Genomic DNA, 11,243 nt, shown 5'->3' with positions numbered 1-11,243 from the left:
AATCTCAACAAATGCCAGCAATAAATACCTAGAGACAAATGCAAACTACAAACAACAACTAATATCAAGCGAGACGAGGGAAAACAGGACCCAAAAACAAACAAACAAACAAAAAAAAACAAAAAGAAAAAGTGAAACAATCTCACAAACAAGCATAAAAAATCCTGATATAATCAACAATCAAGCAAACAACAACAAAAGGACAGAGAGAAAAAAAATTTTTTGGATAGTGAAGAAAGAGAAGAGAGAGGTGTGAATGGACTTGGAGTAGGGGATTGGAAATTAGATATATAAGTAGGGTGAAATTCTAACAGGGGGTTAAAAGAAGGAATAAGGAAAATCTAAAGCAGGAATAGGGTAAGAGAAACAGGACAACAAAAGGGGAAAAGTGAGGAAGAGACTGTTGGCCTAAAGGTAAAGTTGAGCTAGAGTAAAATGATGCTAAAGGAAAGTTGAAAATAGAATGTAGAACAATAATCCCAAAGTAAAATAAAGAGAAAATAAAATGACACTTTTTTAAAAAGGTAAAATAGTAGTAGTAATAATACTGATTGAAAATAAAAATGTAATAATTTAAAAGGTAAAATCAAGTGAGGAAAAAAGAAAAAAAAATCAGTTTTTTTAGTAAAAGATGAAAAAAATAAAAATGTGCAGTAGTGAATGTCATTCACTTCCTCTACTGTTCTATTTGGCATGCCTGTTTTCTAGTCAGGACAGTATTGAAGTTTCCTGCTTTCCACTGCTCCTCAGTGTTGTAGGCCACAGTCCTGATTTTCAAGCAGGCAGTACATCTTTATTTCTTATACTCTTTTATTTGTGTTTACACAAGAGTCAATTTGTGATTCAACCCCTGGGTGGCAGTGTTTCTGGATTGACCTCCAGGTATATAGGTCCTCTCTAGCTAGTGTTTATGTTTTGTTTTCCCTGTGGCACTTAATACAGGTTTGGGGGAATGGGTTTCCCCAGAGCTGGTTCTCTGATGGTTATTCCCCGCTCTGATCCCCAGGTTCCACAAAAACAACTTTTCCCTGCAGTCTCTTAGAGTGTCCCCAATTGGGTGATCCTTTTGGGCTTAGTAATCAAAAGCAAGGATTTAAAGAGAAAAAAAAAAAAAAAAAAAAAGAGAAAAAAGAGCCAGAGTAAGTGAGCAAACTCCGGCGCTGCACGCAAGTCTGTGCAGTCTTTTTTCCCCTTGGGTCTAAGCAGCCAGCACACTTATAAAATTTTTAGGCTGTCCTTTTGCACCCAGTTTAGCTATGGGTTGCTTTTTAGAGTTCCCTTCTGTTAGCAGCTCTGTGGACCCCCTTCCACATTCGCAGATCACGCTAGCCCCAACGGCCGCCGATTTTTCTGGGAGCAGACTTCCCCAGGTCTTCCAGCTCTTGCCGTGCACATTTATCTCTCCTGCCCGGATCACAGACCTCACCTTATCCCAAGCGAAATATGACCTTTCTGTGAGGGGGTGCAGAGCTCCTCTGAATCCACGTGCTCGCGCCACTTGGGGACTGGTGTTCTCAGGTTCGCAGCTGTTCGCTGGGTGCCATAGTTATAAATTCCCGTGATTTTCGGGCTTCTGATATCATCCACTTTCCCCTTCAAGATGTCGCAGTCTCCGTGTCAGAGCTGGTCGCTCCTGTAAGGAACCCAGCAGCAGTGGGGGTTGCCCGGTCAGGGGAAGCCCGTCTGGCAGTCCCCCAGAGTCTCCTGGAGTATAGCTGTCCTTCAACTCACCAACAAACACTCCCAGTGTGACCACACACTCTCCCTTTGTTCTCTCACTCACACACTATCTTGCAGTCTGCCTTCCCGTCAGCAGCCATCTTCCCTTCTCTGTATATTATTCTTTATTTCAGTCAGTGTATGCTTAATTTCTAGTTGGTCCTTTTTCATATCTTTGAGGGTCTCACTATATTTCTCAGAGGTCTCTGGAAGATTCTTGATTAACCTTATAACCGTGGTTTTGAACTCTATATCCAGTAGTTTGCTTTCCTCCATTTTTTTAATTTGTGACCTGTTTCTTTGTCTCTGCATTTTGGCTGCTTCCCTGTGCTGATAGAATGGCTTTGTGTGCTAGGTGTCCTATAGGGCCCAGTGGCTTAGCCTCCTTAATAACTTGAGGTAGACACTCCTGGTGCACTTCTTTTTGGGCTGTGTGCACAGTCTTGTTGTAGTCAAGCCTTGATTGCTGTTGGTATCACTGGGAGGAATTGACCTCCAGGCAAATTGCCTGTGAGGACCAGTTGTGTCTACGATGGAGAAATTCTGTGCTGGAGACACCCTTATGTGGAAAGACTTGCTTCAGATGGGCTTTGGTGCTCACTGAGTCTGCCCTCTGAGTGTGTCTCTTATGGATGTGAAGAGTTGTAATCTGGATGCTCTCACTCTGACCACTGGGTACACTGGATCTTGGATCTCCAAGGAGGTGCAAAGTCAACCACTGCCTGAGGCCACCCAGCAGGAGCTACAGAGAGATCTGCTGATTCCTCCTCTTTGTTTGGGGTTTGGAGGTGCCCAGATGAGGCCCAGCTGTGAAGCAATGCAAGCTGCTGTCCAGCTTTGGGCCTTCTTTTGGAGGCTCTGTGGCTTTCTGACTCAGCTGCAGTATGTTAGGTTTTAGATTGCAAAAGACCAGACCATTCATATGCAAAAGCCTCTGTGCACAGCTTGGGTGGGGTTGTAAATTGGGTTGGGTGGGGTCTCAGGAAATCACCAGGGTGGAGCAAACAGCAATGGCTGCCCATCAGCCCCACCCCAAAGAATTCCCCAGGTCTCTGTGTCCTGCAGCACCGTGTAGGAACAATGATAGCTGCAAGCTCCTCTGAGAGAAAGCTGCCCTTGCTTTCCAGGCCAATGCCAGACAATCCAGTTTCTCTCCCCGTATGAGGTATGAGTCTGTGTCCCCAGAGTCTCGCCTGGAAGGGGACTTCAGAGCAGTCAGGAGCTTGTATCTATATCCCGATTGAAAAAGACAACAGAGTATCCAGTTGCCAGCCCCTTTTGTGTGCGCCTCTGTACCTCCACACTTCCACACCTCCGCACCTCCTACAGGACTCAATGTGCTTTTCTATTTCTTTCTAGTTGTAGAATTTCCACTCAGCCAGTCTTCCTGTGGTTCTGGATGATGTTCATTTTGTCATTTAGTTGTAGTTTTGATGTGGTTGTGCGCGGCTGCAAGTTCAGGTGTTTACCTATGCCACCATCTTGGTTTTCTCTCAACATATTACCCTTTTACTAGTATAGATAACTGACAGATCAATGCCCCTTGGCAATAAGAAAAGTAAATTGGACAGGAGAAGGAATGCAGGTTTTTAAAAAAGTATTTGAAGGCCAGAGAGGAAAAGGGGAATGAGTGGGTAGGTGGAGGGATGGATGGATGCAGGGAAAAACATTTAAATAATGCCAGCTCTCCAACAGCATGGTTGAATTTTCAGTCACCACAGTGTATTAACTGTGAGTAATTCCCTAAAGTACAAACTTCCATGCTATCTCTTCTGTCCACAAATTTACTACTTAAGTAATGGAAACACAGCGTGGTTAATAACCAATCATATCACCTCTTTCTATGTCTGGTGGTGGTTGTGGGCTGTACAGAAACACTGTAGTTGTATTGTCTTTTTGCCTCTCAGTAATAAACTCACTTAACATTTTACAAAAAGTGGATAATCAAAACAGTGAGTTGGCCAACAAACATGAAAGTTCAGCAAAGAAACAAAAAGTGATGTTGCGAGAAAAGAAATTAGACTCTAACAAATGAAGTTATATAAAAAAATAGTTAACCATGGATATTTTATCACTGTCACCCTTAGAAAGATACTAGAAGTGCAACCAGAAGAATTTAGTGAGGGTAAATTATCAACATAATTGTGGTTATGAAAAGTTGTGAGGAAAGGATGACAATGTCCTAGAGTTAGTGATGCCATAAAAAACTACACATTGAAGAAACTATTGGAGGTATTTCACGGCATTGAAAATGCAAAGGATGAAATATTGAATGCAGATCCAAAACTTAACAAGGTGTGTGACAATTTCTCAAGCCATAGAAAATATGCTCACTGTATCTTAAATTATACAGGAAGAAAGCAAGCATATTAAAACTAATATTGATAAAACATTCTTTCCATTTACTTTTTGTCTGTGCATGTGGCACTTTTTAAGTTATTAGTTTTTAAAATTAGTACTTTTTATTGGAAACAACTTGAACAATAATTTGTCACATAATTTTAAAACCCATCAAAACATTTTAATGAGCAAAAAACTAATATTGACAAGATTTTTACAAATAATACAATACTTTAATTCTCAATGTTTCTAATGTTTAAATGACAGTGTACTAAATAAATAATAATTTTATTTTATTTTATTTTATTTTTTAAAATATATTTTATTGATTTTTCACAGAGAGGAAGAGAGAGGGATAGAGAGCCAGAAACATCGATGAGAGAGAGACATCGACCAGCTGCATCCTGCACACCCCCCACCGGGGGATGTGTCCGCAACCAATGTACATGCCCTTGACCGGAATCGAACCTGGGACCTTCCAGTCCGCAGACCGACGCTCTATCCACTGAGCCAAACCGGTTTTGGCAATAATTTTATTTTTTTATTTTTACATTTATAAGGGAATGAAAAGTAAGAGAACTTTCAGTGCTTTGACAAAAATTTTAAAGGTCATAGAACAATTATAATTTTTCCATTGATTTTTTAAATTTGCTTTGCATGGTTTTAGCATTCATGGTCTTTTTATGGTTCTGTACTACCTTGCTTGTATATTTTTCTTCATATAGCCTATCCCATACACACATTTCTTCCTTCCTTTCTTCCTTCCTTCCTTCCTTCCTTCCTTCCTTACTTCCTTCCTTCCTTCCTTCCTTCCTTCCTTTCTTTCTCTCTTTCTTTCTTTCTTTCTTTCTTTCTTTCTTTCTTTCTTTCTTTCTTTTTTCTTTCTTTCTTAGAGAGAGTGAAAGAAGCGGGGAGAGACAGAGAGAAGCATTGATGTAAGAGAGACACATTGATTGGTTTCCTCCTGCGTGCACCAGGAATCAAGCCGTAACCAGTACATGCCCTTGACCGGAATTGAACCCGGGACCCTTCAGTCCCCAGGCTCTATCCACTAAGCCAAACCAGCCAGGGCCCATACACACATTTCATAATAAGACGTTTCCAGTTGCTTTAAATGTGTTGTTGCTGCTGAGAATGGAGTTTATTTGTATTATTTTCTAACAGGATACTGCTGATAGATTAGGAAGCTCTTGCTTTTTGTATATTTACTTAGTGCCTGAATGATTTGTTAAGCTCTTACTATTTCTAATAGGTTCTTGGTTGATTTGGTGCCTGGGAATTATGGTTCTAGGTTTTATATGGAACAGGTGTATGAAAAAAAAAAAAAAGCCCTGGCTAACTCAGAGAGAGGGTTGCTTGCATTCTGCTTTGAAGATGGTTCCTTGTTTCTGATATCATAACTCAGTGGGCTTATTTCCAAAGCAATCTTGGTGGCATAGCTATTTGTGCTGAGTTCAAATCTCCAGTAGCACATACTAGCTGTGTGATCTAAACCCATGTGAACTAAATTTCATTGAGCTTATTTTCTCATTGGAGAGAGAAAATAGTTTTATCTACTATAGAGATTAGTAGAAGGATTAAGTAAGATATTGCATGTAAAACACCTCCCTGGGAGTTTGCACAAAGAATAAGCTCAATAAATATCAAGTATTATTATCCTTAATATTTTATTGATATTTAAATGACATATAGCATGTTAGTTTCAGAAGTACAACATAATGATTCAATCTATGTATATATTGCAAAATGATCACCACAGTAAGTCTAGTTAACATCCAACACCACACATAGCTACAATTTTTTCTTGTGATTACTTTTAAGATTTACTTTCTTTGCAACTTTCAAATGTACAATACAGTATTATTAACTATAATCACCATATGTATATTCCATTCCCAGAACTTAATCATATTATTACTGAAAGTTTGTACCCTTTGACTGCCCTCACCCATTTCCCATACCCTACTCCACCCTTGGCATTCACCAATCTACTCTGTTTCTGAGTTCTTTTTTTTTTTTTTTAGATTCCATATATATTTGAGATCAAATGTTGTCTTTATCTGTCTGACTTATCTCAGCCTAATGGCTTTAAGGTACATCCATGCTGTTGCAAATGGAAAGATTTCCTTATATTATGGCTGAATAATATTCCAATGTGTGTGCATTAAAAGAAAAACAGAAATTTATATCACATTTTATTTAGCTTTTATTACTTTTAAATTATTAATACTTCTTTTCTGACTTAACTAAAATGCTTTGGAACCAACTTGTGCATTTCTTAAGGACACTTTGTCAGGACTAGGGAAGTTAGTTGGGATATATTGCTGGTTTTAAATCTCCTGCATCTCTTTATTTTTTCATGTATTTAAATAAGGAAGGTGGCTTCCATTTTTTTTCCCAATTTTTTTTATTAAGGTATTATATGTGTACATATTTTACCATTGCCACCCTCCACCCCACTCCCATATATGCCCTCACCCCCCAGAGTTTTGCATCCATTGGTTATGCTTATATGCATGCATACAAGTCCTTTGATTGATCTCTTATCTCCCCCACCTCTCCCTAACTTTCCCCCTGTAATTTGACAGTCTGTTTGATGCTTTACTGCCTCTGTATCTATCTTTTTGTTCAAGATTATAATGTTCTTTATTACCCATAAATGAGTGAGATCATGTGGTATTTTTCTTTCATTGACTGACTTATTTCACTTAACATGATGTTCTCCAATTCCATCCAGGTTGCTGCAAATGATGAGAATTCCTTCTTTTTTATGGCAGCATAGTATTCCATTGTGTAGATGTACCACAGTTTTCTGATCCAGTCATCTGCTGACGGGCACCTAGGCTGTTTCCAAATCTTAGCTATGGTGAATTGTGCTGCTATGAACATAGGGGTGCTTATATCCTTTCTGATTGGTGTTTCTAGTTTCTTGGGATATATTCCCAGGAGTGGGATTACTGGGTCAAATGGGAGTTCCATTTTCAGTTTTTTTAGGAAGCTCCATACTGTTCTCCACAGTGGCTGCACCAGTCTGCATTCCCACCAGCCGTGCACGAGGGTTCCTTTTTCTCCGCATCCTCGCCAACACTTGTCGTTTGTTGATTTGTTGATGATAGCCATTCTGACAGGTGTGAGATGGTACCGCATTGTTGTTTTGATTTGCATCACTCGGATAATTAGTTACGTTGAGCATGTTTTCATGTGTCTCTTGGCCTTCCTTCTGTCTTCTTTTGAAAAGCTTCTATTTAGGTCTGTTGCCCATTTCTTTATTGGATCATTTATCTTCCTTTTATTAAGTTGTATAAGCTGCATGTAGATGTTGGAGATCAAACCTTTATCAGTGATGCCATTTGCAAATATGTTCTCCCATGCAGTAGGCCTTCTTGTTGTTTTGTTAATGGTTTCTTTTGCTGTGAAAAAGCTTTTTATTTTGATGTAGTCCCATTTGTTAATTTTCTCTTTAGCTTCCATTGCCCTAGGGGCAGTGTCAGTGAAGAATTTCTTTTGGCATATGTCTGAGATTTTGCTGCCTGTGGATTGCTCTAGTATTTTTATGGTTTCCCATCTTATGTTTAAGTCCTGTATCCATTTTGAGTTTATTTTTGTGTATGGCGTAAGTTGGTGATCAAGCTTCATTTTTTTGCATGTATCTGTCCAATTTTCCCAACACCATTTATTGAAGAGACTGTCTTGACTCCATTGTATGTTCATGCCTCCTTTGTCAAATATTAATTGAGCATAGTGGTTTGGGTCAATATCTGGATTCTCTATTCTGTTCCACTGATCTATATGTCTGTTCTTGTGCCAGTACCAGGCTGTTTTGAGAACAGTGGGTTTGTAATACAGCTTGAAATCTGGTATTGAGATCCCTCCTACTTTATTCTTCTTTCGCAGGATTGCTGTGGCTATTCGGGGTCTTTTTTTATTCCAGATGAATTTTTGGAGAGTTCTTTCAAGGTCGGTGAAATATGCCATTGGTATTTTAATAGGGAGTGCATTGAATCTATAGATTGCTTTGGGTAGTATGGACATTTTAATGATGTTGATTCTACCAATCCATGAACATGGTATGTTCTTCCATCTGTTTATGTCTTCCTCTATCTCTTTTTTCAGTGTCCTGTAGTTTTCCGTGTATAGGTCTTTTACCTCCTTAGTTAAGTTTATTCCTAGGTATCTCAATTTTTTTGGTGCGATGGTAAATGGAATTGCCTTTTTAGTCTCTCTGTCTGTAAGTTCACTATTGGTGTATAGAAAGGCCATAGATTTCTTGGCGTTAATTTTGTATCCTGCTACATTGCCAAATTCATTTATTAAGTCTATTAGTTTTTTGACCGAGTCTTTCGGATTTTTTATGTACAATATCATGTCTTCTGCAAATAAAGACAGCTTTACTTGTTCTTTTCCAATTGGATGCCTTTTATTTCTTCTTCTTGTCTAATTGCAATGGCTAATACTTCCAGTACTATATCAAACAGGAGTGGTGAGAGTGGGCATCCCTGTCTTGTTCCTGTTCTTTGGTGAAATGTTTTTAGTTTTTGTCCATTGAGTATGATGTTTGCTGCGGGTTTATCATATATAGCTTTTATTATGTTGAGGTATGAGCCTTCTATTCCCACCTTGTTGAGAGTTTTTATCAAGAAAGGGTGTTGGATTTTGTCAAATGCTTTTTCTGCATCAATTGATATGACTATGTGATTTTTATCTCTCAGTTTGTTTATGTGATGTATCACGTTTATTGATTTGCGGATATTGTACCATCCTTGCATTCCTGGGATAAATCCTACTTGGTCATGGTGTATGATCTTTCTGATGTACTGCTGGAGCCGATTTGCTAGAATTTTGTTGAGGATTTTGGCATCTATGTTCATGAGGGATATTGGTCTGTAATTCTCTTTCATTGTGTTGTCTTTATCTGGTTTTGGTATTAGGGTGATGCTGGCTTCATAGAAGGAGCTTGGAAGTGTTCCTTCCTCTTGAATTTTTTGGAATAGTCTGAGGAGGATAGGTTTTAGTTCTTCCTTGAATGTTTGGTAAAACTCTCCTGTGAAGCCATCAGGCCCCGGGCTTTTGTTTGCCAGAAGCTTCTTGATGACTGCTTCAATTTCGTCCATAGTTATTGGCCTATTGAGCTCTTTAGATTCTTCTTGATTGATTTTTGGAAGGTTATATTTTTCTAGGAATATGTCCATTTCCTCCAGGTTGTCCAGTTGGTTGGAGTAGAGTTGTTCATAGTATTTTGTAACAATCCTTTGTATCTCAGCGGGGTCTGTTATTATTTCACCTCTTTCATTTCTGATTTTGTTTATTTGGGTCCTCTCTCTTTGCTTCTTGGTGAGCCTGGCTAGAGGTCCATCAATCTTGTTTATCCTTTCAAAGAACCAGCTCTTGGTTTTGTTGATCTTTTGTATTGTTTCTTTGGTCTCTATGTCGTTTATCTCCGCTCTGATCTTTGTTATTTCCTTCCTTCTGGTTACACTGGGCTTTTCTTGCTGCTCTTTTTCTAGCTCTTTGAGTTGTAGGGTTAAGTAATTTATTACCATTGATTCTTTTTTTTTTGCAATAGGCTTGTACAGCTATGAACTTCCCTCTCAAGACTGCTTTCACTGTGTCCCATAGATTTTGGATTGTTGTGTTTTCATTGTCATTTGTTGCCATGATGTTTTTTATTTCTTCCTTGATCTCTCTGGTGACCCAGTCATGGTTTAATAGCATGCTGTTTAGTCTCCAAGTGTTTGATTTCTTTGGATTGTATTTATTGTAGTTGATTTCCAGTTTTATGCCACTGTGATCTGAGAAGACGCTTGATATAATTTCTATCTTCTTGAATTTGAAGAGACTTTGCCTGTGACCCAGCATATGGTCTATCTTTGAAAATGACCCATGTGCACTTGAGAAGAATGTATATTCTGTGGCTTTGGGGTGAAATGTTCTAAAGATGTCAATTAATTCCATCTGGTCTAGTGATTCATTTAGGATTGCTGTTTCTTTGCTGATTTTTTGTTTAGAGGATTTGTCCAGTGGTGATAGTGGGGTATTAAAGTCTCCTACTATGATTGTATTGCTATTAATCTCTCCCTTGAAATCCTCCAGGAGTTTTTTTATGTATTTGGGTGCTCCTATATTGGGAGCGTATATGTTTACCAGAATTATTTCTTCTTGTTGATTTCTCCCTTTAGTATTATGAAGTGGCCTTCTTTATCTCTTGTTATGGCATTTACTTTGAGGTCTATTTTGTCAGATATAAGTATTGCTACCCCAGCTTTTTTTTTCATTTCCATTTGTCTGAAAGATATTTTTCCATCCCTTCACTTTCAATCTGTGTGAGTCTCTTGTTCTGAGGTGGGTCTCTTGTAGACAGCATATATATGGGTCGTGTTTTTTTATCCATTCAGCTACTCGATATCTTTTGATTGGAGCATTTAGTCCATTTACATTTAAAGATATTACTGAAAGGTATTTGTTTGTGGTCATATCTATTTTTGTGTCTATATTCCTTCTTACCTGTTTATTTCTTCTTTTTACAGTATTCCCTTTAGCAATTCTTGCATTGCTGGTTTGGTGGTGATAAACTCCTTAAGCCTTTTTTTATCTGCAAAGCTCCTGATTTCCCCTTCAATTGTGATTGATAGTCTTGCTGGATATAGTATTCTTGGATTCAGTCCTTTGCTTTGCAACACTTTGTATACCTCTGTCCATTCACTTCTAGCTTGTTGTGTTTCTGATGAGTAATCATTTGACAATCTGATGGGTGTTCCTTTGTAGGTAACTCTCTGTCTCTCTCTTGCCGCCTTTAAGATTCTCTCTTTGTCATTTATATTTGCCATTGAAATTATGACATGTCTTGGTGTGGGTCTTTTGGGGTTGATCCTGCTTGGGACTCTCTGTACTTGCGTAACTTTTATCTTTCCCATATCCGGGAAGTTTTCTGTCATTATTTCTTCAAATAGATTTTCTAATCCCTGCTGCTCTTCTTGTCCTTCAGGCAGCCCTATTACACGTATGTTACTTCGTTTCATGTTGTCCCGAAGCTCCCTTAGGCTTTCCTCCTGCTTTTTAATTTTTTTCTCCAATTGCTGTTGAGATTGAGCTTGATTCTGTACCTGATCTTCTAACTCACTAATTCGGTTCTCTGCTTCTTGTAGTCTACTGTTGAAACTTTCCATGGTGTTTTTGATTGTAGCTAC

This window comes from Eptesicus fuscus, chromosome 1 (assembly GCF_027574615.1).
Source record: "Eptesicus fuscus isolate TK198812 chromosome 1, DD_ASM_mEF_20220401, whole genome shotgun sequence".
In the NCBI taxonomy this organism is placed as follows: Eukaryota; Metazoa; Chordata; class Mammalia; order Chiroptera; family Vespertilionidae; genus Eptesicus; species Eptesicus fuscus.
Note: the sequence above shows the minus strand (reverse complement) of the source record.